Genomic DNA, 26,690 nt, shown 5'->3' with positions numbered 1-26,690 from the left:
TAGAGTGCGCCGATATGAAACTTCCTGGCAGATTAAAACTGTGTTCCCGACCGAGACTCGAACTCGGGACCTTTGCATTTCGTGGGCAAGTGCTCAACCATCGCAGTTACCGAAGCACTACTCACGGCCGGTAGTCACAGCTTTACTTCTGCCAGTATCTCGTCTCTTACCTTCCAAAGTTTACAGAAGATCTAATTCTGGAAACATCCCCCAGGCTGTGGCTAAGCCATGTCTCCGCTATATCCTTGCTTTTAGGAGTTCTAGACCTGCAAGTTTTGCTTTAAATCTTCTGTAAAGTTTGGAAGGTAGGAGACGAGATACTGGCAGAAGTAAAGATGTGGGTATCGGGCGTGAATCGTGCTTCGGTAGCTCAGTTGGTAGAGCACTTGCCCGCGAAAGGCAAAGTTGCCGATTTCGTGTCTCGGTCGAGCACACAGTTTTAATCTGCCAGGAAGTTTCAAAGCGTAGACAGTTTGAGACACTATTCCCGTTTAGAAAAGGCCGCATGGTGCCTGTTGTATTCAATCCCGATGCAATTTCTGTGTTTCATCAACACTCTGAAGGTGCACAGATTACGGAATGCCTCCTGATGTACTTCGGAAACTACTACTGGTCTCCCAGGAATCGATCAGAGTGTGGACAGTTTGAGACAATACGACCATTGAGAAAAGTCCACATGGTGCCTGTTGTATAGCATCCCGATGCAATTTCTGTGCATCATCAACACTCTGAACGTCCACAGATTACAGGAAGTCTTCAGATGTGCCTCGGAAACTACTACTGTTCTACCAGGGAACGATCAAATGGTAGACATTTTCACACATTACTCCCGTGGAGAAAAGTCCGCATGGTGCCTGTTGTATTCAATCCCGATGCAATATCTGTGTTTCATCAACACTCTGAATGTCCACAGATTACAGAATGCCTCCATATGTGCTACGGAAACTATCACTGGTCTCCCAGGAATCGATCAAAGCGTAGACAGTTTAAGACATTACCCCCATGCAGAAAATTCCGAGTTATGCCTGTTGTATTCAATCACGATGCAATTTCTGTGCCACATCAACACTCTGAACGCCCACAGATTACAGGAAGCCTTCAGATATGCTTCGAAAACTACTACTGGTCTCCTAGGGAGCGATCAAAGCGTAGACAGTTTGAGCCATTACTCCCTATGACAAAAGTCCGCATGATGCCTGTTTTATTCAATCCCGACGCAATTTCTGAGATTCATCAACACTCTGAACGTCCACAGATTACAGGAAGCCTCCAGACGTGCTTTCTGAAACTAAACTGGTCGACCAGGGAACGATCAAATCTTAGACAGTTCAAGACATTACTCCCTATGACAAAAGTCCGCATGGTGCCTGTTGTATTCAATCCTGGTGCAATTTCTGTGTTTCATCAATAGTCTGAACGTCCAAAGATCACACGAAGCGTCCAGATGTTCTACGGAAACTATTACTGGTCTCTCAGGGAACGATCAAAGCGTAGACAGTCTTACACATTACTCTCGTGGTGAAAAGTCCGCATTTGGCTTGTTGTATTCAATCCAGATGCAATTTCTGTGCCACATCAACACTCTGAACGTCCACAGGTTACAGAATGCCTCCAGATGTGCTTCGGAAACTACTACTGGTCTCCCAGGAATCGATCAGATCGTAGACATTCTTAGAAAATACACCCATTGAGAAAAGTCCGCATGGTGCCTGTTGTATTCAATCCCGATGCAATTTCTGTGTTTCATCAACACACTGGACGTTCACAGATAACAGGAAACCTTCACATGTGCTTCGGAAACTACTACTAGTCTCCCAGGGTACGATCAAAGCGTAGACAGTTTGAGACATTACTCGCTATGACAAAAGTCCGCATGGTGCCTATTTTATTCAATCCCGGTGAAATTTCTGTGTTTTATTAATACTGTGAACGTCCACAGATTAAAGGAAGCCTCCAAATGTGCTTCGGAAACTACTACTGGTCTCTCAGGGAAAGATCAAAGCGTAGACAGTTTGAGACATTACTCCCATGAAGAAAAGTAAGCATGGTACCAGTTGTATTCAATACCGATGCAACAACTGTGTTTCATCAACACTCTGTACGTCCACAGATTACATGCTTTCAGATGTGCTTCCTAATGTACTACTGGTCTCCCAGGAATCGATCAAAGCGTAGACAATTAGAGACATTACTCATATTGAATAAAGACCGTATGGTGTCTGTTGCATTCAATCCCGATTTAATTTCTGTGCTTCATCAACACTCTGAACGTCCACGTATTACAGGAAGCCTTCAGATGTGCTTCGGAAACTACTACGGGTTTCCCAGGGAATGATCAAAGCGTAGACCGTTTGAGACATAACTCCCTATGACACGAGTCGGCATTGTGCCTGTTGTATTCAATCCCGATGGAATTTCTGTGTTTCATCAACACTCTGAAGGTCCACTGATTACAGGATCCTCCAGATGTGCTTCGGAAACTACTACTGGTCTCCCAGGAATCGATCAGAGCGTAGACAGTTTGTGACAATACACACATTGAGAAAAGTCCGCATGGAGACTGCTGTATTCAATCCCGATGCAATTTCTGTGTTTCATCAACAGTCCGAACGTCCACAGATTACAGGATGCCTTCAGATGTGCTTCGGAAACTACTACTGGTCTCCCAGGGAACGATCAAAGAGTAGACAGTTTGAGACATTACTCCCTTGGAGAGGAGTCCACATGGTGTTTTTTGAATTCAAACCCGATGGAGTTTCTTTGTTTCATCAACACTCTGAAGGTCCACAGATTACGCAATACCTCCTGATGTGCTTCGGAAACTACTACTGGTCTCCCACGAATGGATCAAAGCGTAGACAGATTGAGACATTACTCCCATGAAGAAAAGTCCTAATGGTGCCTGTTGTATTAAATCCCGATGCAATTTCTGTGTTTCATCAACACTTTGTAGGTCCACAGATTAGAGAATGCCTCCTGATGTGCTTCGGAAACTACTACTCGTCTCCAGGGGAACGATCAAAGAGTAGACGGTTTGTGACATTACTCCAATTGAGAAAAGTCCGCATGGTGCCTGTTGTATTCATTACCGATGCAATTTCTGTGTTTCATCAACACTCTGAACGTCCACAGATTACAGGAAGTCTTCAGATGTGCTTCGGAAACTAGTACCGGTTTCCAAGGGAACGATCAAAGCGTAGAAATTTGAAACATTACTCCCATGGAGAAAAGTCCGCATGGTGACTGTTGTATGCAATCCCGATGCAATATCTGTGTTTCATCAACACTCTGAATGTCTACAGAATATATAATGCTTTCAGATGTGCTTCGGAAACTACTACTGGTCCAACAGGAATCGATCAAAGCGTAGACAGTTAGAGACGCTACTCCCATTGAGCAAAGAGCGCATGGTGTCTGTTGCATTCAATCCCGATGAAATTTCTGTGCTTCATCAACACTCTGAACGTCCACAGATTACAGAAAACCTCCAGATGTGCTTCATAAACTACTACTGGTCTCCCAGGAATCGATCAAAGCGTAGACAATTTGATACATTACTCCCATGGAGAGAAGTCCGCATGGTGCCTGTTGTATTCAATCCCGATGCAATTTCTGTGTTTCGTCAACACTCTGAACGTCCACAGATTACAGGAAGCCTCCAGATGTGCTTCTTAAACTACTACTGGTCTCCCTGGGCACGATCAAAGCGTAGGCAGTTTGAGACATTACTCCCTTGGAGAGGAGTCCACAAGGTGTTTTTTGTATTCAAACCCGATGGAATTTCCGTTTTTCATCATCACTCTGAAGGTCCACAGATTACGGAATACCTCCTGATGTGCTTCGGAAACTACTACTGGTCTCCCAGTAATCGATCAGAGTGTTGACAGTTTGAAACAATACACCCATTGAGAAAAGTCCGCATGGTGCCTGTTGTATCGCATCCCGATGCAATTTCTGTGTTTCATCAACACTCTGAACGTCCACAGATTACAGGAAGTCTTCAGATGTTCTTCGGAAACTACTACTGTTCTCCCAAGGAACGATCAAATCGTAGACAATTTAACAAATTACACCCGAGGAGAAAAGTCCGCATGATGCCTGTTGTATTCAATCGCAACGGACAAAAGTCCACATGGTGCCTGTTGTAATCAATCCCGATGCAATTTCTGTGTTTGATCAACACTCTGAACGTCAACAGGATACAGAAATCCTCATGATGTGCTTCAGAAACTACTACTGGTCTCCCATGGAACGATCAAGTCGTAGACACATTAACACATTACTCCCGTGAAGAAAAGTCCGCATTTAGCCTGTTGTATACAATCCCGATGCAATTATTGTGCATCATTAACACTCTGAGAGTCCACAGATTACAGGAAACTTCCAGATCTGCTTCAGAAACTACAACTGTTCTCCCAGGAATGGATCAAAGCGTAGACAGATTGAGACATTATTCCCATGGAGAAAAGTCCTAATGGTGCCTGTTGTATTCAATCCCGATGCAATTTCTGCGTTTCATCAACACTCTGAAGGTCCAAAGATTTCAGAATGCCTCCAGATGTGCTTCGGAAACTACTACTGGTCTCCCAGGAAACGATCAAAGCGTAGACAGTTTGAGACATTACTCCTTATGACAAAAGTCCGCATGCTGCATGTTGTATTAAATCCCGATGCAATTTCTGTGTTTCATAAACACTTTGAAATTCCACAGATTACAGGAAGTCTGCAGATGTGCTTTGGAAACTACTACTTTACTCTCAGATAACGCTCGAAACGTAGTCAGTTTGAGACATTACTCCCATGGAGAAGAGTCCGCATGGTATCTGTTGTATTCTATCCCGATGGATCGTCTACACATTACAGAATGCTTTCAGATGTGCTTCGGAAACTACTACTGGTCCAACAGGAATCGATCGAAGCGTAGACAGTTTGAGACATTACTCCCTATGACACGAGTCCGCATTGTGCCTGTAGTATTCAATCCCAATGGAATTTCTGTGTTTCATCAACACTCTGAAGGTACACTGATTACACAATCCTCCAGATGTGCTTTGAAAACTACTCCTGGTCTCCCAGGAATCGATCAGAGCGTAGACAGTTTGAGACAATACACCCATTGAGAGAAGGCTGCATGTTGCCTGTAGTATTCAATCCCGATGCAATTTCTGTGTTTCATCAACACTCCGAACGTCCACAGATTACAGGATGATTTCAGATGTGCTTCGGAAGCTACTACTGGTCTCCTAGGGAACGATCAAAGAGTAGACAGTTTGAGACATTACTCCCATGGAGAAAAGTCCGTATTTGGCCTGTTGTATTCAACCCGATGCAATATCTGTGTTTCATCAACACACTGAGTGTCCACAGATTGCAGAATGCCTCCAGATGTGCTTCGGATACTACTACTGGTCTCCCAGGAATCAATCAAAGCGTAGACTTTTGAGACATTACCCCCAATGAGCAAAGTCTGCATCATGCATGTTGTATTCAATACCGATGCAATTTCTGTGTTTGATCAACACTCTGAACGTAAACGGATTACATAAAGCTTTCAGATGTGCTTCGAAAAGTACTACTGGTCTCCCAGGAATCGATCAAAGCGTAGACAGTTAGAGACATTACTCCCATTGAGCAAAGACCGCATGGTGTCTGTTGCATTCCATTCCGATGAAATTTCTGTGTTTCATCAACCCTCTGAACGTCCACAAATTACGGGAAGCTTTCAGATGTGCGTCGGAAACCACTACTGGTTTCCCAGGGAATGATCAAAGCGTAGACAGAATGAGATTAACATTCGGCAGCTTAGTGTGCGCTGATATGAAACTTCCTGGCAGATTAAAACTGTGTTCCCGACCGAGACTCGAACTTGGGACCTTTGCATTTCATGGGCAAGTGCTCTACCATCACAGTTACCGAAGCACGACTCACGGCTGTTACTCACAGCTTTACTTCTGCCAGTATCTCGTCTCTTACCTTCCAGACTTTACAGAAGCTGTAATTCTGGAAACATCCCCCAGGCTGTGGCTAAGCCATGTCTCCGCTATATCTTTTCTTTTAGCAGTGCTGGACCTGCAAGTATCGTATTAAATCTTGCCCGCGAAAGGCAAAGGTGCCGATTTCGTGTCTCGGTCGGGCACACAGTTTCAATCTGTCAGGAAGTTTCAAAGCGTCGACAGTTTGAGACATTATTCCCGTTTAGAAAAGGCCGTATGGTGCCTGTTGTATTCAATCCCGATGCCATTTCTGTGTTTCATCAACACTCTGTACGTCCACAGATTACATGCTTTCAGATGTGCTTCGGAAAGTACTACTGGTCTCCGAGGAATCGATCAAAGCGTAGACAATTAGAGACCTTACTCCCATTGAATTAAGACTGTATGGTGTCTGTTGCATTCAATCCCGATTCAATTTCTGTGCTTCATCAACACTCTGAACGTCCACGTATTACAGGAAGCCTTCAGATGTGCTTCGGAAACTACCACGGGTTTCCCAGGGAGTGATCAAAGCGTAGACAGTTTGAGACATTACTCCCTTGGAGAGGAGTCCACATGGTTTTTCTTGTATTCAAACCCTATGGAATTTCTTTGTTTCATCAACACTCTGAAGGTCCACAGATTACGCAATACCTCCTGATGTGCTTCGGAAACTACTACTGGTCTCCCAGGAATCGATCAGAGTGTAGACAGTTTGAGACAATACATCCATTGAGAAAAGTCCACATGTGCCTGTTGTATCGCATCCCGATGCAATTTCTGTGTTCCATCAACACTCTGAACGTCCACAGATTACAGGAAGTCTTCAGATGTGCTTCTTAAACTACTACAGTTCTCCCAGGGAACGATCACGTCGTAGACACATTAACACATTACTCCCGTGAGGAAAAGTCCGCATTTGGCCTGTTGTATTCAATCCCGATCCAATAATTGTGCATCATTAACACTCTGAGGGTCCACAGATAACAGGAAGCTTCCAGATGTGCTTCTAAAACTACAACTGTTCTCCCAGGAATGGATCAAAGCGTAGACAGATTGAGACATTACTCCCATGGAGAAAAGTCCTAATGGTGTCTGTTGTATTCAATCCCGATGGAATTTCTGCGTTTCATCAACACTCGGAAGGTCCACAGATTAGAGAATGCCTCCTGATGTGCTTCGGAACTACTACTGGTCTCCAGGGGAACGATCAAAGAGTAGACGGTTTGTGACATTACTCCCATGGAGATAAGTCCGCATGGTGCCTGTTGTATTCAATGCCGATGCTATCTCGGTGTTTCATCAACACTCTGAACATCCACAGATTATAGGTAGACTCCAGATCTGCTTCAGAAACTACAACTTGACTCCCAGGGATCGATCAAATCGTAGACAGTTCGAGACATTACTCCCATGGAGAAAAGTCCGCATGGTGCCTGTTGTATTCAATGCCGATCCAATTTCTGTGTTTCATCAACACTCTGAACGTCCACAGATTACAGGATGACTCCAGATGTGCTTCGGGAACTACGGCTTTACTCTCAGATAACGATCAAAGATTAGACAGTTTGAGACATTACTCACATGGAGAAAAGTGCGCATGGTGAATGTTGTATGCAAAATCAGATGCAATTTCTGTGTTTCATCAACACTCTGAACGTCCACAGATTACAGGAAGCGTACTAATGTGCTTCGGAAACTACTAATGGTCTCCCAGGGAACGATCAAAACGTAGACAGTTTGAGACGTCAATCCCATGGAGAAAAGTCCGTATGGTGCGCGTTGTATTCAGTCTCGATGCAATTTCTGTGTTTCATCAACACTCTGAACGTCCACAGATTATATAATGCTTTCAGATATGCTTCGGAAACTACTACTGGTCCAACAGGAATCGATCAAAGCGTAGATAGTTAGAGACGCTACTACCATTGAGCAAAGAGCGCATGGTGTCTGTTGCATTCAATCCCGATGAAATTTCTGTGCTTCATCAACACTCTGAACGTCCACAGATTACAGAATGCCACCAGATGTGCTTCGGAAACTACTACTGGTCTCCCAGGGAACGATCAAAATCGTAGACAGTTTGAGACATTACTCCCTATAACAAAAGTCCGCATGGTGCATGTTGTATTCAATCCCGATGCAATTTCTGTGTTTCATCAACACTCTGAACGTCCACAGCGTACAGGAAGCCTTCATATGTGCTTCTAAAACTACTACTGGTCTCCCAGGGAGCGATCAAAGCGTAGACAGTTTGAGACATTACTCCCTATGACAAAAGTCCGCATTATGCCTGTTGTATACAATCCCGATGCAATTTCTGTGATTCATCAACACTCTGAACGTACACAGATTACAGAAAACCTCCAGATGTGCTTCTTAAACTACTACTGGTCTCCCAGTGTACTATCAAAAACGTAGAAAGTTTAGACATTACTCCCTTGGAGAGAAGTCCACATGGTATCTGTTGTATTCAATCCCGATGGAATTTCTGTGTCTCATCAGCACTCTGAATGTCCACAGATTACAGAATCCTCTAGATGTGCTTCGAAAACTACTACTGGTCTCCAAGGGAACGATCAAAGCGTAGACAGTTTGAGACATTGCTCCCTATAACAATAGTCCACATGGTGCATGTTGTATTCAATCCCGATGCAATTTCTGTGTTTCATCAACACTCTGATCGTCCACAGATTACAGGAAGCCTTCAGATGTGCTTCGGAAACTACTACTGGTCTACCAGGGAAAGATCAAATCGTAGACAGTTTGAGACATTACTCCCTGTGACAAAAGTCCGCATGGTGCCTGTTGTATTCAATCACGGTGTAATTTCTGTTTTTCATCAATACTTTGAACGTCCACAGATTACATGAAGCCTACAGATGTGCTTTGTAAGTTGCTACTGGTCTCTCAGGGAACAATCAAAGCGTAGACAGAATGAGATTTTCACTCGGCAGCCGAGTGTGCGCTGATATGAAACTTCCTGGCAGATTAAAACTGTGTTCTCGACCGAGACTCGAACTCGGGACCTTTGCCTTTCGTAAGCAAGTGCTCTACCATCACAGTTACCGAAGCACAACTCACGGCCGGTACTCACAGCTTTTCTTTTGCCAGTATCTCTTCTCCTACATTCCAAACTTTACAGAAATTATAATTATTGAAACATCCCCCAGGCTGTGGCTAAGCCATGTCTCCGCTATATCTTTTCTTTCAGGAATATTAGATCTGCAAGTTTCGCATTAAAGCTTCTGTAAAGTTTGGAAGGTAGGAGACGAGATACTGGCAGAAGTAAAGATGTGGGTACCAGGCGTGAATCGTGCTTCGGTAGCTCAGTTGCTAGAGCACTTGCCCACGATAGGCAAAGGTCCCGATTTCGAATCTCGGGCGGGCACACAGTTTTAATCTGCCAGGAAGTTTCAAAGCGTAGACAGTTTGAGACGTTATTCCCGTGGAGAAAAGTCCGCATGGTGCCTGTTGTATTCAATCCCGATGCAATTTCTGTGTTTCATGAACACTCTGAACGACCACAGATTGCAGAATGCCTCCATATGTGCTACGGAAACTATCACTGGTCTCCCAGGAATCGATCAAAGCGTAGACACGTTGAGTCATTACTCCCATGCAGAAATTTCCGCATGGGGTCTGTTGTATTCAATCCCGATGCAATTTCTGTGTTTCATCAACACTCTCAAGATCCACAGATTACGGAATGCCTCCTGATGTGCGTCGGAAACTACTACTGGTCTCCCAGGAATCGATCAGAATGTGGACAGATTGAGACAATACACCCATTGAGAAAAGTCCGCATGGTGCCTGTTGTATCGCATCCCGATGCAATTTCTGTGTTTCATCAACACTCTGAACGTCCACAGATTACAGGAAGCCTCGAGATGTGCTTCGGGAACTGGTACTGGTCTCCCAAGAACGATCAAAGCGTGGACGGTTTGAGACATTACTCCTATGGAGGAAAGTAGGCTTGGTGCCTGTTGTATTCAAAGCCGATGAAATTTCTGTGTTTCATCAACACTCTGAACGTCCAGAGATTACAGGAAGCCTCTGGATGTGCTTCAGAAACTACTACTGGTCTCCAAGGGAAAGATCAAAGAGTAGACAGTTTGCGACATTACACCCATGGAGAAAAGACCTCTTGGTGCAAGTTGTATTCAATCCCGATTGAATTTTTGTGTTTCATCAACACTCTGAACGTCCACAGACTACAGAATGCCTCCAGATGTGCTTCGGAAACCACTACTGGTCTCCCAGGAACGAAGAAATAATAAAAGTTTTGAGACATTACTCCCATGGAGAACATTTCGCATGGTGCCTGTTGTATTCAATGCTGATGCAATTTCTGTGTTTCATCAACACTCTGAACGTCCACAGTTTCCAGGAAGCCTCGAGATGTGCTTCGGGAACTGGTACTGGTCTCCCAAGAACGATCAAAGCGTGGACGGTTTGAGACATTACTCCTATGGAGGAAAGTAGGCTTGGTGCCTGTTGTATTCAAAGCCGATGAAATTTCTGTGTTTCATCAACACTCTGAACGTCCAGAGATTACAGGAAGCCTCTGGATGTGCTTCAGAAACTACTACTGGTCTCCCAGGGAACGATCAAAACGTAGATAGTTTGAGACATTACTCATTATGACAAAAGTTCGCATGGTGCCTTTTCTATTCAATCCCGATTCTATTTCTGTGTTTCATCATCACTCTGAACGTCCAGAGATTACAGGAAGCCTCTGGATGTGCTTCGGAAACTACTATTCGTCTCCCAGGGAACGATCAAAGAGTAGATAGTTTGAGACATTACTCCCTATGACAAAAGTTCGCATGGTGCCTTTTGTATTCAATCCCGCTAATATTTCTGTGCTTCATCAACACTCTGAAAGTCCACAGATTATAGAATGCCTCCAGATGTGCTTCGGAAACTACTACTGGTCTCCCAGGAATCGATAAAATCGTAGACAGTTTGGGACATTACTCCCAAGGAAGAAAGAACGCATGGTGCCTGTTTATTCAATGTCGATGCAATTTCTGTGTTTCATCAACACTCAGAGCGTCCACAGATTACAGGAAGCCTCCAGACGTGCTTTCTGAAACTAAACTGGTCTACCAGGGAACGATCAAAGCGTAGACAGTTCGAGACATTACTCCCTATGACAAAAGTCAGCATGGTGTCTGTTGTATTCAATCCTGGTGCAATTTCTGTGTTTCATCAATACTCTGAACGTCCACAGATTACACGAAGCCTCCAGATCTTCTACGGGAACTACTACTGGTCTCTCAGGGAACGATCAAAGCGTAGACAGTTTGAGACATTACTCCCATGGAGAAATGTCCGCACAGTGACTGTTGTATTCAATCCCGATGTAATATCTGTGTTTCATGAACACTTTGAACGTCCACAGATTACATAATGATTTCAGATGTGCTTCGGAAACTACTACTGGTTTCCAAGGAATCGATCAAAGCGTAGACAGTTTGAGACATTACTCCCATTGTGCAAAGTCCGCATGGTGCTGTTGTATTCAATCCCGATGCAATTTCTGTGTTTCATCAACACACTGAACGTCCAAAGGTTACAGAATGCCTCCACATGTGCATCGGAAACTACTACTGGTCTCCCAGGAATCGATTAAAGGGTAGAGACTTTGAGACATTACTCCCAATGACAAAAGTCTTTATGGTGTCTGTTGTATTCAATCCCGATTACATTTCTGTGTTTCATCAACACTCTGAACGTCCACAGATTACAGGAAGTCTTCAGATGTGCTCCGTAAACTACTATAGTTCTCGCTGGGAACGATCAAGTCGTAGACACATTAACACATTACTCCCGTGAGGAAAAGTCCGCATTTGGCCTGTCGTATTCAATCCCGATGCAATAATTGTGCATCATTAACACTCTGAGGGTCCACAGATAACAGGAAGCTTCCAGATGTGCTTCTAAAACTACAACTGTTCTCCCAGGAATGGATCAAAGCGTAGACAGATTGAGACATTACTCCCATGGAAAAAAGTCCTAATGGTGCCTGTTGTATTCAATCCTGATGCAATTTCTGCGTTTCATCAACACTCGGAAGGTCCACAGATTAGAGAATGCCTCCTGATGTGCTTCGGAACTACTACTGGTCTCCAGGGGAACGATCAAAGAGTAGACGGTTTGTGACATTACTCCCATGGAGAAAAGTCCGCATGGTGCCTGTTGTATTGAATTCCGATGCAATCTCGGTGTTTCATCAACACTCTGAACATCCACAGATTATAGGTAGCCTCCAGATCTGCTTCAGAAACTACAACTTGACTCCCAGGGATCGATCAAATCGTAGACAGTTCGAGACATTACTCCCATGGAGAAAAGTCCACATTGGTGCCTGTTGTATTCAATGCCGATCCAATTCCTGTGCTTCATCAACACTCTGAACGTCCACAGATTACAGGATGGCTCCAGATGTGCTTCGGGAACTACTGCTTTACTCTCAGATAACGATCAAAGAATAGACAGTTTGAGACATTACTCACATGGAGAAAAGTGCGCATGGTGAATGTTGTATGCAATGGAGATGCAATTTCTGTGTTTCATCAACACTCTGAACGTCCACAGATTACAGGAAGCGTACTAATGTGCTTCGGGAACTACTACTGGTCTCCCACTGAACGATCAAAACGTAGACAGTTTGAGACGTCAATCCCATGAAGAAAAGTCCGTATGGTGCGCGTTGTATTCAGTCTCGATGCAATTTCTGTGTTTCATCAACACTCTGAACGTCCACAGATTACATGCTTTCAGATGTGCTTCGGAAAGTACTACTGGTCTCCCAGGAATCGATCAAAGCGTAGACAATTAGAGACCTTACTCCCATTGAATAAAGACCGTATGGTGTTTGTTGCATTCAATCCCGATTCAATTTCTGTGCTTCATCAACACTCTGAACGTCCACGTATTACAGGAAGCCTTAAGATGTGCTTCGGAAACTACTACGGGTTTCCCAGGGAGTGATCAAAATCGTAGACAGTTTGAGACATTACTCCCTATAACAAAAGTCCGCATGGTGCATGTTGTATACAATCCCGATGCAATTTCTGTGATTCATCAACACTCTGAACGTACACAGATTACAGAAAACCTCCAGATGTGCTTCTTAAACTAATACTGGTCTCCCAGTGTACGATCAAAAACGTAGAAAGTTTAGACATTACTCCCTTGGAGAGAAGTCCACATGGTATCTGTTGTATTCAATCCCGATGGAATTTCTGTGTCTCATCAGCACTCTGAATGTCCACAGATTACAGAATCCTCTAGATGTGCTTCGAAAACTACTACTGATCTCCCAGGGAACGATCAAAGCGTAGACAGTTTGAGACATTGCTCCCTATAACAATAGTCCACATGGTGCATGTTGTATTCAATCCCGATGCAATTTCTGTGTTTCATCAACACTCTGATCGTCCACAGATTACAGGAAGCCTTCAGATGTGCTTCGGAAACTACTACTGGTCTACCAGGGAAAGATCAAAGCGTAGACAGTTTGAGACATTACTCCCTGTGACAAAAGTCCGCATGGTGCCTGTTGTATTCAATCACGGTGTAATTTCTGTTTTTCATCAATACTTTGAACGTCCACAGTTTACATGAAGCCTACAGATGTGCTTTGTAAGTTGCTACTGGTCTCTCAGGGAACAATCAAAGCGTAGACAGAATGAGATTTTCACTCGGCAGCCGAGTGTGCGCTGATATGAAACTTCCTGGCAGATTAAAACTGTGTTCTCGACCGAGACTCGAACTCGGGACCTTTGCCTTTCGTGAGCAAGTGCTCTACCATCACAGTTACCGAAGCACGACTCACGGCCGGTACTCACAGCTTTCCTTTTGCCAGTATCTCTTCTCCTACATTCCAAACTTTACAGAAATTATAATTATTGAAACATCCCCCAGGCTGTGGCTAAGCCATGTCTCCGCTATATCTTTTCTTTCAGGAATATTAGATCTGCAAGTTTCGCATTAAAGCTTCTGTAAAGTTTGGAAGGTAGGAGACGAGATACCGGCAGAAGTAAAGATGTGGGTACCAGGCGTGAATCGTGCTTCGGTAGCTCAGTTGTTAGAGCACTTGCCCGCGAAAGGCAAAGGTCCCGATTTCGAATCTCGGTCGGGCACACAGTTTTAATCTGCCAGGAAGTTTCAAAGCGTAGACAGTTGGAGACGTTATTCCCGTGGAGAAAAGTCCGCATGGAGCCTGTTGTATTCAATCCCGATGCAATTTCTGTGTTTCATGAACACTCTGAACGACCACAGATTGCAGAATGCCTCCATATGTGCTACGGAAACTATCACTGGTCTCCCAGGAATCGATCAAAGCGTAGACACGTTGAGTCATTACTCCCATGCAGAAATTTCCGCATGGGGTCTGTTGTATTCAATCCCGATGCAATTTCTGTGTTTCATCAACACTCTCAAGGTCCACAGAATACGAATTGCCTCCTGATGTGCGTCGGAAACTACTACTGGTCTCCCAGGAATCGATCAGAATGTGGACAGATTGAGACAATACACCCATTGAGGAAAGTCCGCATGGTGCCTGTTGTATCGCATCCCGATGCAATTTCTGTATTTCATCAACACTCTGAACGTCCACAGATTACAGGAAGCATCCAGGAGTGCATCAGAAACTACTACTGGTCTCCAAGGGAAAGATCAAAGGGTAGACAGTTTGCGACATTACACCCATGGAGAAAAGACCTCATGGTGCAAGTTGTATTCAATCCCGATTGAATTTTTGTGTTTCATCAACACTCTGAACGTCCACAGACTACAGAATGCCTCCAGATGTGCTTCGAAAACCACTACTGGTCTCCCAGGAACGATGAAATAATAAAAGTTTTGAGACATTACTCCCATGGAGAAAATTTCGCATGGTGCCTGTTGTATTCAATGCTGATGCAATTTCTGTGTTTCATCAACACTCTGAACGTCCACAGATTCCAGGAAGCCTCCAGATGCGCTTAGGAAACTATTACTGGTCTCCCAGGGAACGATCAAAGCGTAGATAGTTTGAGACATTACTCCTTATGACAAAAGTTCGCATGGTGCCTTTTGAATTCAATCCCGATGCAATTTCTGTGTTTCATCTACACTCTGAACGTCCACAGGTTAAAAGAAGCCTCCAGATGTGCTTCGGGAACTGGTACTGGTCTCCCAAGAACGATCAAAGCGTGGACGGTTTGAGACATTACTCCTATGGAGAAAAGTAGGCTTGGTGCCTGTTGTATTCAAAGCCGATGAAATTTTTGTGTTTCATCAACACTCTGAACGTCCAGAGATTACAGGAAGCCTCTGGATGTGCTTCAGAAACTACTACTGGTCTCCCAGGGAAAGATCAAAGCGTAGATAGTTTGAGACATTACTCATTATGACAAAAGTTCGCATGGTGCCTTTTCTATTCAATCCCGATTCTATTTCTGTGTTTCATCATCACTCTGAACGTCCAGAGATTACAGGATGCCTCTGGATGTGCTTCGGAAACTACTACTGGTCTCCCAGGAATCGATAAAATCGTAGACAGTTTGGGACATTACTCCCATGGAAAAAAGAACGCATGGTGCCAGTTTATTCAATGTCGATGCAATTTCTGTGTTTCATCAACACTCAGAGCGTCCACAGATTACAGGAAGCCTCCAGACGTGCTTTCTGAAACTAAACTGGTCTACCAGGGAACGATCAAAGCGTAGACAGTTCGAGACATTACTCCCTATGACAAAAGTCCGCATGGTGCCTTTTGTATTCAATCCTGGTGCAATTTCTGTGTTTCATCAATACTCTGAACGTCCACAGATTACACGAAGCCTCCAGATCTTCTACGGCAACTACTACTGGTCTCTCAGGGAACGATCAAAGCGTAGACAGTTTGAGACATTACTCCCATGGAGAAATGTCCGCACAGTGACAGTTGTATTCAATCCCGATGTAATATCTGTGTTTCATGAACACTCCGAACGACCAAATATTACAGAATGCCTCCAGATGTGTTTCGAAATCTACTACTGGTCTCCCACGAATCGATCAAAGCGTAAACAGTTTGAGACATTACTCCCAATGAGCAATGTCTGCGTGGCGCCTGTTGTATTCAATTCCGATGCAATTACTGTGTTTCATAAACACTCTGAACGTCCACAGATCACAGGAAGCCTCCAGTCGTGCTTTCTGAAACTAAACTCGTCTCCCATTGATCGATCAAAGCGTAGACAGTTTTACACATTACTCCCGTGGAGAAAAGTCCGCATTTGGCTTGTTGTATTCAATCCCGATGCAATTTCTGCGCCCCATCAACACTCTGAACGTCCGCAGGTTACAGAATGCCTCCAGATGTGCTTCGGAACCTAATACTGGTCTCCCAGGAATCGATCAGTTCGTAGACAGTCTGAGACAATACACCCATTGAGAAAAGTCGGCATGGTGCCTGTTGTATTCAATCCCGATGCAATTTCTGTGTTTCATCAACACTCTGGACGTCCACAGATAACAGGAAACCTTCAGATGTGCTTCGGAAACTACTACTGGTCTCCCAGGGAACGATCAAAGCGTAGACAGTTTGAGACATTACTCCCTATGACAAAAGTCTGCATGGTGCCTATTGTATTCAATCCCGGTGAAATTTCTGTGTGTCATCAATACTCTGAACGTCCGCATATTATAGGAAGCCTCCAAATGTGCTTCGGAAACTACTACTGGTCTCTCAGGGAAAGATCAAAGCGTAGACAGTTTGAGACATTACTCCCATGAAGAAAAGGAAGCATGGTACCTGTTGCATTCAATCCCGATGCAATATCTGTGTTTCATCAACACTCTGTACGTCCACAGTTTACATGCTTTCAGATGTGCTTCGGAAAGTACTACTGGTCTCCCAGGAATCGATCAAAGCGTAGACAATTAGAGACCTTACTCCCATTGAATAAAGACCGTATGGTGTTTATTGCATTCAATCCCGATTCAATTTCTGTGCTTCATCAACACTCTGAACGTCCACGTATTACAGGAAGCCTTAAGATGTGCTTCGGAAACTACTACGGGTTTCCCAGGGAGTGATCAAAGCGTAGACAGTTTGAGACATTACTCCCTTGGAGAGGAGTCCCCATGGTGTTTCTTGTATTCAAACCCTATGGAATTTCTTTGTTTCATCAACACTCTGAAGGTCCACAGATTACGCAATACCTCCAGATGTGCTTCGGAAATTCTTACTGGTCTCCCAGGAATCGATCAGAGTGTAGACAGTTTGAGACAATACACCCATTGAGAAAAGTCTACATGTGCCTGTTGTATCGCATCCCGATGCAATTTCTGTGTTTCATCAACACTCTGAACGTCCACAGATTACAGGAAGTCTTCAGATGTGCTCCGTAAACTACTATAGTTCTCGCAGGGAACGATCAAGTCGTAGACACATTAACACATTACTCCCGTGAGGAAAAGTCCGCATTAGGCCTGTTGTATTCAATCCCGATGCAATTATTGTGCATCATTAACACTCTGAGAGTCCACAGATAACAGGAAGCTTCCAGATGTGCTTCAAAAACTACAACTGTTCTCCCAGGAATGGATCAAAGCTTAGACAGATTGAGACATTACTCCCATGGAGAAAAGTCCTAATGGTGCCTGTTGTATTCAATCCCGATGCAATTTCTGCGTTTCATCAACACTCGGAAGGTCCACAGATTAGAGAATGCCTCCTGATGTGCTTCGGAACTACTACTGGTCTCCAGGGGAACGATCAAAGAGTAGACGGTTTGTGACATTACTCCCATGGAGAAAAGTCCGCATGGTGCCTGTTGTATTGAATTCCGATGCAATCTCGGTGTTTCATCAACACTCTGAACATCCACAGATTATAGGTAGCCTCCAGATCTGCTTCAGAAACTACAACTTGACTCCCAGGGATCGATCAAATCGTAGACAGTTCGAGACATTACGCCCATGGAGAAAAGTCCACATTGGTGCCTGTTGTATTCAATGCCGATACAATTCCTGTGTTTCATCAACACTCTGAACGTCCACAGATTACAGGATGGCTCCAGATGTGCTTCGGGAACTACTGCTTTACTCTCAGATAACGATCAAAGAATAGACAGTTTGAGACATTACTCACATGGAGAAAAGTGCGCATGGTGAATGTTGTATGCAATGGAGATGCAATTTCTGTGTTTCATCAACAATCTGAACGTCCACAGATTACAGGAAGCGTACTAATGTGCTTCGGGAACTACTACTGGTCTCCCACTGAACGATCAAAACGTAGACAGTTTGAGACGTCAATCCCATGGAGAAAAGTCCCTATGGTGCGCGTTGTATTCAGTCTCGATGCAATTTCTGTGTTTCATCAACACTCTGAACGTCCACAGATTAAATAATGCTTTCAGATGTGCTTCGGAAACTACTACTGGTCCAACAGGAATCGATCAAAGCGTAGATAGTTAGAGACGCTACCCCCATTGAGCAAAGAGCGCATGGTGTCTGTTGCATTCAATCCCGATGAAATTTCTGTGCTTCATCAACACTCTGAACGTCCACAGATTACAGAATGCCACCAGATGTGCATCGGAAACTACTACTGGTCTCCCAGGGAACGATCAAAATCGTAGACAGTTTGAGACATTACTCCCTATAACAAGAGTCCGCATGGTGCATGTTGTATTCATCCCGATGCAATTTCTGTGTTTCATCAACACTCTGAACGTCCACAGCGTACAGGAAGCCTTCATATGTGCTTCGAAAACTACTACTGGTCTCCCAGGGAGCGATCAAAGCGTAGACAGTTTGAGTCATTACTCCCTATGACAAAAGTCCGCATTATGCCTGTTGTATACAATCCCGATGCAATTTCTGTGATTCATCAACACTCTGAACGTACACAGATTACAGAAAACCTCCAGATGTGCTTCTAAAACTACTACTGGTCTCCCAGTGTACGATCAAAAACGTAGAAAGTTTAGACATTACTCCCTTGGAGAGAAGTCCACATGGTATCTGTTGTATTCAATCCCGATGGAATTTCTGTGTCTCATCAGCACTCTGAATGTCCACAGATTACAGAATCCTCTAGATGTGCTTCGAAAACTACTACTGGTTTCCCAGGGAACGATCAAAGCGTGGACAGTTTGAGACATTGCTCCCTATAACAATAGTCCACATGGTGCATGTTGTATTCAATCCCGATGCAATTTCTGTGTTTCATCAACACTCTGATCGTCCACAGATTACAGGAAGCCTTCAGATGTGCTTCGGAAACTACTACTGGTCTACCAGGGAAAGATCAAAGCGTAGACAGTTTGAGACATTACTCCCTGTGACAAAAGTCCGCATGGTGCCTGTTGTATTCAATCACGGTGTAATTTCTGTTTTTCATCAATACTTTGAACGCCCACAGTTTACATGAAGCCTACAGATGTGCTTTGTAAGTTGCTACTGGTCTCTCAGGGAACAATCAAAGCGTAGACAGAATGAGATTTTCACTCGGCAGCCGAGTGTGCGCTGATATGAAACTTCCTGGCAGATTAAAACTGTGTTCTCGACCGAGACTCGAACTCGGGACCTTTGCCTTTCGTGAGCAAGTGCTCTAACATCACAGTTACCGAAGCACGATTCACGGCCGGTACTCACAGCTTTCCTTTTGCCAGTATCTCTTCTCCTACATTCCAAACTTTACAGAAATTATAATTATTGAAACATCCCCCAGGCTGTGGCTAAGCCCTGTCTCCGCTATATCTTTTCTTTCAGGAATATTAGATCTGCAAGTTTCGCATTAAAGCTTCTGTAAAGTTTGGAAGGTAGGAGACGAGATACTGGCAGAAGTAAAGATGTGGGTACCAGGCGTGAATCGTGCTTCGGTAGCTCAGTTGCTAGAGCACTTGCCCGCGAAATGCAAAGGTCCCGATTTCGAATCTCGGTCGGGCACACAGTTTTAATCTGCCAGGAAGTTTCAAAGCGTAGTCAGTTTGAGACGTTATTCCCGTGGAGAAAAGTCCGCATGGAGCCTGTTGTATTCAATCCCGATGCAATTTCTGTGTTTCATGAACACTCTGAACGACCACAGATTGCAGAATGCCTCCATATGTGCTACGGAAACTATCACTGGTCTCCCAGGAATCGATCAAAGCGTAGACACGTTGAGTCATTACTCCCATGCAGAAATTTCCGCATGGGGTATGTTGTATTCAATCCCAATGCAATTTCTGTGTTTCATCAACACTCTCAAGGTCCACAGATTACGGAATGCCTCCTGATGTGCGTCGGAAGCTACTACTGGTCTCCCAGGATCGATCAAAGCGTAGACTCTTTGAGACATTACTCCCATTGAGTAAAGTTCGCATGGTGCCTTTTGTATTCAATCCCGATTCAATTTCTGTGTTTCATCAACACTCTGAAGGTCCTCTGATTATAGAATGCCTCCAGATGTGATTCGGCAACTGCTACAGTTCTCCCAGGAATCGATAAAAGCGAAGACAGTTTGAGACATTACTCACATGGAGAAAAGTCTGCATGGTGCCTGTTGTATTCAATCCCGTTGCAATTTCTGTGTTTCACCAACACACTGAAGGTCCACAGATTATAGAATGCCTCCAGATGTGCTTGGGAAACTACTACTGGTCTCCCAGGAATCGATCAAATCGTAGACAGTTTGGGACATTACTCCCATGGAAAAAAGGATACATGGTGCCTATTGTATTCAATCCCGATGCAATTTCTGTGTTTCATTAACACTCTGAATGTCCTCAGATTACAGGAAGCATCGTGATGTGCTTCGGAAACTTCAACTGGTCTTCCAAGGAACGATCAAAGCGTAGACAGTTTGAGACATTACTCCCATGGAGAAAAGTCCTCATGGTGCTTGTTGTATTCAATCCCGATTGCAATTTCTATCTTTCATCAACACACTGAAGGTCCACAGATTACAGAATGACTCCAGATGTGCTTCGAAAACTACTACTGGTTTCCCAGAAATCGAACAAAGCGTAGACTGTTTCAGACATTACTCACATGGAGGAAAGATCGCATTGTGCTTGTTGTATTCAGTCCTGATACAGTTTCTGTGTTTCATCAACACTCTGAACGTCCACAGATTACAGGAAGCCTCCTGATGTCCTTCGAAAACTACTACTGGTTTCCCAGGAATCGATCCAAGTGTAGACTGTTTGAGACATTACTCACATGGAGAAAAGTCCGCATGGTGCCTGTTGTATTCAATCCCGATGCAATTTCTGTGTTTCAACAACACTCTGAACTTCCACAGATTACAGAAAGCCTCCAGATGTCCTTCGGAAACTACTACTCGTCTCCCAGGGAACGATCAAAGCGTAGACGGTTTGAGACATTACTCCTATGAAGAAAAGTCCGCATGGTGCAAGTTGCATTCAATGCCGATGCAGTTTCTGTGTTTCATCAACACTCTGAACGTCCACAGATTACAGGAAGCCTCCAGATGTGCTTCGAAAACTACTACTGGTTTCACCGGAATCGATCAAAGCGTAGACTGTTTGAGACATTACTCACATGGAGAAAAGTCCGCATGGTGCCTGTTGTAATCAATCCCGATGCAATTTCTGTGTTTCATTAACACTCTTAATGTCCAAAGGTTACAGGAAGCTTACAGATGTGCTTCGGAAAGTACTACTGCTCTCCCAGGAATCGATCAATGCGTAGACAGTTTGAGACATTACTCCCATGGAGAAAAGTCCACATGGCGCTGTTGTACTCAATATCCATGCAATTTCTGTGTTTCATCAACACTCAGCAGGTCCACATATTACAGAATGCCTCCAGATGTGCTACGGAAACTACTACTGGTCTCCCAGGAATCGATCAAAGCGTAGACAGTTTGAGACATTACTCCCATTGAGCAAAGTCCGCATGGTGCCTGTTGTATTCAATCTCGATATAATTTCTGCGTTTCATCAACACTCTGAACGTCCACAGATTACAGGAAGCTTGCAGATGTGCTTCAGAAACTACTGCTGGTCTCCAAGGAATCGATCAAAGCGTAGACACATTGAGACATTACTCCCACGGAGAAAAGTCCGCATGGTGCCTCTTGTATTCAGTACTGATGCAATTTCTGTGTTTTATCAACACTCTTAACGTCCACAGAATACAGTAAGCCTCCAGATGTGCTTCAGAAACTACTACTGGTCTCCTAGGGAACGATCATTGCGTAGACACTTTGAGACATTACTCGCATTGATCAATGTCCGCATGGTGCCTGTTGTATTCAATCTCGATATAATTTCTGCGTTTCATCAACACTCTGAAAGTCCACAGGTTACAGAATGATTCCAGATGTGCTTCGGAAACTTCAACTGGCCTCTCAGGGAACGATCAAAGCGTAGACAGATTGAGACATTACTCCCATGAAGAAAAGTCCGCATGGTGCTTGTTGTATTCAATCCCGATTGCAATTTCTGTCTTTCATCAACACTCTGAATGTCCACAGATTACAAAATGCCTCCAGATGTGCTTCGAAAACTACTACTGGTCTCCCAGGGAACGATCAAAGCGTAGACAGTTTGAGACATAACTCCCATGGAGAAAAGTCCGCATGGTGCCAGTTGCATTTAATCCCGATGCAATTCATATGTTTCATCAACTCTCTGAACGTGGACATATTGTAGGAAGCCTCCAGATGTGATTCGGAAACTACTACATTTCTGTTAGGGAACAATCAAAGCGTAGAGAGTGTGAGACATTACTCCCATGAAGAAATGTTCGCATGGTGATGTTGTATTCAATCCCGATGCAATTTCTGCGTTTCATCAACACTCTGAAAGTCCACAGATTACAGGATGCCTCCAGATGTGCTTCGGAAACTACTACTGGTCTCCCAGAAATCGATCAAAGCGTAGACAGTTTGAGACATTACTCCCAATGAGCAAGGTCTGCATGTCGCCTGTTGTATTCAATGCCGATGCAATGTCTGTGTTTGATCAACACTCTGAACGTCCACAGATTACAGAAAGTTTCCAGATGTGCTTCGGAAACTACAACTGGTCTCCCAGGGAACGCTCAAAGCGTAGACTGTTTCACACATTACTCCAATTGACCAAAGTCCGCATGTTGTATGCTGTATTCAATCTCGATGCAATTTCTGTGTTGCATCAACACTCTGATCGTCCACAGATTAAAGGAAGCTTCCAGACGTGATTCGGAATCTACTACTGGGGTCTCAGGGAACGATTAAAGCGTAGACAGTTTGAGACATTACTCCCATTGAACAAAGTCCGCATGGTGCCTGCTGTACTCAATCCCGATGCAATTTCTTTGTTTAATTAACACTCTGATTGTCCAAAGATTACAGGAATTTTCCAGATGTGCTTCGGAAACTATGACTTCTGTTCCAGGAATCGATCGAAACGTAGACAGTTTGAGACATTACTCCCATGTAGAAAAGTCCGCATGGTGCCTGTTGTATTCAATCCCGACGCATTTTCTGTGTTTCATCAACACTCTGAACGTCCACAGACTACGGAAAGACTCCAGATGTGCTTCTTAAACTACTACTGGTCTCCCAGTGAACGATTAAAGCGTATACAGTTTGAGACATTACACCCATGGAGAAAAGTCTTCATGGTGCCTTTTGTATTCAATCGCGATGGAATTTCAATGTCTCATCAACACACTGAACGTCCACAGATTACAGAATGCCACCAGATGTGCTTCGGAAACTACTACTGGTCTGCCAGGTATCGATCAAAGCGTAGACGGTTTGAGACATTACTCCTATGGAGGAAAGTCCGCATGGTGCCTGCTGTATTCAATGCCGATGCAGTTTCTGTGTTATATCAACACAAGGAACGTCCACAGATTAAAGGAAGCTTCCAAATGTGCTTCGGAAACTACTACTGGTCTCAAAGGAATCGATCAAAGCGTAGACAGTTTGACACATTACTCCCATGGAGAAAAGTCCGAACTGTGCATGTTGTATTCTATCCCAATACAATTACTGTTTTTCATCAACACTCTGAACGTCCACCGATTACAGAATTCTTCCAGATGTGCTTCGGAAACTACTACTGGTCTCCCAGGAATCGATAATAGCGTAGACAGATTGGGACATTACTCCCTATGACAAAAGACCTCATCGTGTCTGTTCTGTTCAATCCCGATGCAATTTCAGTGTTTTATCAACACTCTGAAAGTTCACAGATTACAGGAAGCTTGCAGACGTGCTTCGGAAACTACTACTGGCCTCCGAGGAATCGATCAAAGTGTAGACAGAATGAGACATTACACCCATGGAGAAAATTCCGCATGGTGCCTGTTGTATTCAGTCCCGATGCAATTTCTGTGTTTCATCAACACTATGATCGTCCACAGATTACGGAAAGACTATAGACGTGCTTCTTAAACTACTACTGGTCTCCCAGGGAACGATTAAAGCGTAGACGGTTGGAGACGTTACACCCATGGAGAAAAGTCCTCATGGTGTCTGTTGCATTCAATCCCGATGAAATTTCTGTGCTTCATCAACACTCTGAACGTCCACAGATTACAGAATGCCACCAGATGTGCATCGGAAACTACTACTGGTCTCCCAGGGAACGATCAAAATCGTAGACAGTTTGAGACATTACTCCCTATAACAAAAGTCCGCATGGTGCATGTTGTATTCATCCCGATGCAATTTCTGTGTTTCATCAACACTCTGAACGTCCACAGCGTACAGGAAGCCTTCATATGTGCTTCGAAAACTACTACTGGTCTCCCAGGGAGCGATCAAAGCGTAGACAGTTTGAGTCATTACTCCCTATGACAAAAGTCCGCATTATGCCTGTTGTATACAATCCCGATGCAATTTCTGTGATTCATCAACACTCTGAACGTACACAGATTACAGAAAACCTCCAGATGTGCTTCTTAAACTACTACTGGTCTCCCAGTGTACGATCAAAAACGTAGAAAGTTTAGACATTACTCCCTTGGAGAGAAGTCCACATGGTATCTGTTGTATTCAATCCCGATGGAATTTCTGTGTCTCATCAGCACTCTGAATGTCCACAGATTACAGAATCCTCTAGATGTGATGCGAAAACTACTACTGGTTTCCCAGGGAACGATCAAAGCGTGGACAGTTTGAGACATTGCTCCCTATAACAATAGTCCACATGGTGCATGTTGTATTCAATCCCGATGCAATTTCTGTGTTTCATCAACACTCTGATCGTCCACAGATTACAGGAAGCCTTCAGATGTGCTTCGGAAACTACTACTGGTCTACCAGGGAAAGATCAAAGCGTAGACAGTTTGAGACATTACTCCCTGTGACAAAAGTCCGCATGGTGCCTGTTGTATTCAATCACGGTGTAATTTCTGTTTTTCATCAATACTTTGAACGTCCACAGTTTACATGAAGCCTACAGATGTGCTTTGTAAGTTGCTACTGGTCTCTCAGGGAACAATCAAAGCGTAGACAGAATGAGATTTTCACTCGGCAGCCGAGTGTGCGCTGATATGAAACTTCCTGGCAGATTAAAACTGTGTTCTCGACCGAGACTCGAACTCGGGACCTTTGCCTTTCGTGAGCAAGTGCTCTAACATCACAGTTACCGAAGCACGATTCACGGCCGGTACTCACAGCTTTCCTTTTGCCAGTATCTCTTCTCCTACATTCCAAACTTTACAGAAATTATAATTATTGAAACATCCCCCAGGCTGTGGCTAAGCCCTGTCTCCGCTATATCTTTTCTTTCAGGAATATTAGATCTGCAAGTTTCGCATTAAAGCTTCTGTAAAGTTTGGAAGGTAGGAGACGAGATACTGGCAGAAGTAAAGATGTGGGTACCAGGCGTGAATCGTGCTTCGGTAGCTCAGTTGCTAGAGCACTTGCCCGCGAAAGGCAAAGGTCCCGATTTCGAATCTCGGTCGGGCACACAGTTTTAATCTGCCAGGAAGTTTCAAAGCGTAGTCAGTTTGAGACGTTATTCCCGTGGAGAAAAGTCCGCATGGAGCCTGTTGTATTCAATCCCGATGCAATTTCTGTGTTTCATGAACACTCTGAACGACCACAGATTGCAGAATGCCTCCATATGTGCTACGGAAACTATCACTGGTCTCCCAGGAATCGATCAAAGCGTAGACACGTTGAGTCATTACTCCCATGCAGAAATTTCCGCATGGGGTATGTTGTATTCAATCCCAATGCAATTTCTGTGTTTCATCAACACTCTCAAGGTCCACAGATTACGGAATGCCTCCTGATGTGCGTCGGAAACTACTACTGGTCTCCCAGGATCGATCAAAGCGTAGACTCTTTGAGACATTACTCCCATTGAGTAAAGTTCGCATGGTGCCTTTTGTATTCAATCCCGATTCAATTTCTGTGTTTCATCAACACTCTGAAGGTCCTCTGATTATAGAATGCCTCCAGATGTGATTCGGCAACTGCTACAGTTCTCCCAGGAATCGATAAAAGCGAAGACAGTTTGAGACATTACTCACATGGAGAAAAGTCTGCATGGTGCCTGTTGTATTCAATCCCGTTGCAATTTCTGTGTTTCACCAACACACTGAAGGTCCACAGATTACAGAATGACTCCAGATGTGCTTCGAAAACTACTACTGGTTTCACCGGAATCGATCAAAGCGTAGACTGTTTGAGACATTACTCACATGGAGAAAAGTCCGCATGGTGCCTGTTGTAATCAATCCCGATGCAATTTCTGTGTTTCATTAACACTCTTA

The sequence above is a fragment of the Schistocerca gregaria genome, unplaced genomic scaffold (genome assembly GCF_023897955.1).
Source record: "Schistocerca gregaria isolate iqSchGreg1 unplaced genomic scaffold, iqSchGreg1.2 ptg000169l, whole genome shotgun sequence".
Taxonomy (NCBI): domain Eukaryota; kingdom Metazoa; phylum Arthropoda; class Insecta; order Orthoptera; family Acrididae; genus Schistocerca; species Schistocerca gregaria.
This window is presented reverse-complemented; position numbering follows the sequence as displayed.